Source organism: Ranitomeya imitator, chromosome 5 (assembly GCF_032444005.1).
Source record: "Ranitomeya imitator isolate aRanImi1 chromosome 5, aRanImi1.pri, whole genome shotgun sequence".
Lineage (NCBI taxonomy): Eukaryota > Metazoa > Chordata > Amphibia > Anura > Dendrobatidae > Ranitomeya > Ranitomeya imitator.
The window spans coordinates 703,799,125-703,802,331 of record NC_091286.1 but is presented as its reverse complement, the minus strand read 5'-3'; the positions used below and the strand labels follow the sequence as shown (position 1 = coordinate 703,802,331).

At 44.5% G+C, this 3,207-nt stretch overlaps 1 non-coding gene across 1 annotated transcript; it reads right to left on the bottom strand.

Moving 5' to 3' along the window:
• Window positions 1-1,742: 1,742 nt before the first annotated feature.
• TRNAA-AGC (transfer RNA alanine (anticodon AGC)) lies at window positions 1,743-1,815 on the bottom strand. Its single transcript has one exon. It is a non-coding gene; the product is annotated as a tRNA-Ala (tRNA).
• Between the last annotated feature and the right edge of the window lie 1,392 nt (window positions 1,816-3,207).

Below are 3,207 nucleotides of genomic sequence, written 5' to 3'. Positions count from 1 at the left end.
CAGATCGGACACAAAGCATCTGGACACAGATCGGCCACAAAGCGCCTGGACACAGATCGGACACACAGCGCCTGGACACTTCTTCTAGAAGAGAGACCTTTAGTCTCTAATCAGACCGATGACGTTGTGGCATCCGTGGGGCACAGAGACCTCTCCATCAGGAGAAAACAGAATGATTTCTCAATACAGATTGTAAACCTGATGAAGAGGTCTCTGTGCTCAGAGGACACGACAATGTGATCAGTCTGGTTACAGACTGAGGGTATGTGCACACGTCAGGATTTCTTGCAGAAATTTTCCTGATAAAAACCGGACATTTCTGCCAGAAATCCGCACGTGTTTTTTTGACGCGTTTTTGACCCGTTTTTGACGCGTTTTTGGGCGTTTTTTGTGGGTTTTTTCCCAAATGCTTAGAATTGCGAGAAAAATGCAGAAAATCCACAAAAATAATGAACATGCTCATTTTTTTACCGCGATGCGTTTTTTTTTGCGGAAAAAAACGCATTCATGTGCACAAAACATGCAGAATGTATTCTAAATGATAGAATGCATAATGTATGCATTTTTAATGAGTTTTTATAGCGTTGTTAGCGCGAAAAAACGCAAAAAAAAAGAAACCTGAACGTGTGCACATGGCCTAAAGGTGTCTCTCCTAGAAGACTTTTATCTTTTTTGGCATAAAGGTAATTACACATAATATAGTATACAATGTACATTATTTACTGGCCAATACGATTCTGACTGTAACAATCATAATAACGGAAAACATCTTCCCATAACGTGAGTCAAGCCTGGGCAAGAAACAGGAATTCTAGCTACATAGAAGCTGTGAGCGTGCAGCAACAGCACAGAACCGAGACTCCTCAGATCCGACCTATGGAGATGACACAGGAGACACTGGATGTTCTTCCCTTATTCGGACTCCTCTATTTATGTGGCAGATACAAGTGACGGCGGCTGCTGGAGCCACATCACAGGCTGGTGCCGCCTGTCACCTCATGTATCCTCCCATCAGTGTCTGATCTTCTGGAGGTAAGACCCCATATCTGCCCCTGGTTTATGTTTAGGTGCGGGGCCTCACAGCGGCCAGCTTCTCCCCATTGTTTTTTGGGAGACATTTCTTATTTGGGCTTTTTCACAATTTTTACCACGTGGTTTATACGTCCTGTAGGTAAACTGAGTCGAGTGTGCAGAAACCACTGGTGAACATGTGCAGAAAAAGTGAGGAAATAGCGACAAAAGTCTGATAACTTTTTGCTGGTGCTTGAAGACCCTCATTACGACTTTCATGACATTTTCTTTTATGTATGTGACTAGTTTATCTTGTTTCTTATTTTTACAAATATTTTGGTAAAAAGCCTGAAAAAAATGCAAAAAAAACACAGATCTTTGTAATACAAGCCTCATATCCTATTGACAGCAGGGAAAAAAAACAGGAAAAATGTCCAGAAAAAACTCACAGGAAATTCTGCTTGGGGTCAAAATAAGACTAATCTTGGTATTTGTCTAACATGTTCTTAGATGGGAAAGAAAAAAAGAATTGTGATGACTGCCGCTCGGTGATTAGCAATGGCCGTACAACCTCAGTGCAGTCACCACTCAGCTGTTGTAGATCCCAGCACAATAAGACCTCGTAGTTCTCCAGTGATGGGCGTCATGTACTGGATCATGGACTAAGTGGGTTCATCAAGTGTAAAAGAAAGAAAAAGAAATACAATTCTCCCTCCATTTGATAAAAAAGGTGGAGGATGCGGGCATCGATCCCGCTACCTCTCGCATGCTAAGCGAGCGCTCTACCATTTGAGCTAATCCCCCTGTACTCAGCAGCTGCTTTTTCCTCTCTTGTCTCTCGCAGCCATGAACGCACTACTCCATAACTGACATCCTACGGTGCAATGTCCCCAGGATCATAGAGATGTAGAGCAGATGATGTGTGGAGCGTTGGTGGTATAGTGGTGAGCATAGCTGCCTTCCAAGCAGTTGACCCGGGTTCGATTCCCGGCCAACGCAGAAAACATTTTTTTCCTGCATAATGAAATCCGTTTGTCAGTGCTGAGCCTGGAGGACGCGTCCGAAGTCCTGTCCTGCTGACACCGACATCCTGCACATCACACGGCTCAGATCCCAGGAAGGAATTTCTCCTTTTCCTTTACACAAAAATTCCTCCAGATCTCAGAGCTCAGGAGCGACATTGTGCTCGTAGTCACAGACTGGTTCTGTAGAAATCCACGGCAGGGCAGCGGGACTTCGCTAAGGATTGTGAGCTGAGGTCTGACCTTTGAAGTCCCAAAGATTCCTCAAAATACTCAGTGGGAAGGACATTAGTTTTTTAGTAGATTCCCCCCATAATCCTCTTCAAAAGTTGCTGAAAAAAAAACCTCTTCCCATTCATTTTTGTGCGAAATCCACTTTCCTGTTAGTAAGTAGAGATGAGGGCACTTGTTCAGAAAACGTTTGCCGATCTCAAATTCGGCACAGAACTTGCACGTTTGGATTTCCGAGCATTTTCCTCAAGATCGTCACAATTCGGCCAAAGTTCTGTAAATGATTGAGTTTCCACTAATGCTTTCCTTGGACTTTAGCTAGATTACGATAAGCAGTGGGATGTGTTTGTGGAGGGGAGAGGGGGAGGAGGAGGACTGGGAGGAGAGGGAGAGGGAGAGGAAGAGGGAAAGAGGAGGAGGAGAGGGAGAGGCAGGGGGAGGAGGAGGAGGAGGAGGAGGAGGGGAGAGGTCAGATGGGTGGCAGACTGTTATTCTTTTTAATATCAACTTAATTAAAAGGAGCAAGAATATCCCAAAACTATGCCACTCCCTCCCTTATCCGGTACAGAGCCTATCCGGGGTTCTACTGTGACCGTGACACGTGGTCCTCTCAGATATACAATCTTACACCCGCCTCCAGCCTTAATTACAATAGGTTCCTGGTACCCAGTTTTCCCCTTGATATATGTATATTCACAGGCGTAATCACTTGACCCAACACAATATGTACACAGTGCACTGTCCTCTTTGCGAGCGTTCAGAGGAGACGTCCTGACAGGATATCTTCAACAGTAAAAGACTGGATTTGTTATTCTGACGTCCGGCCACTAGATTTAATCAGCTTTCTAGGTCACCAAATCCTCTGACACAGGTGCAGGTGAAGATCCAGATCAGTCCCAGTATTATTTCACATAACTTCTTTGGCCTTCACGTTTTTACCAGA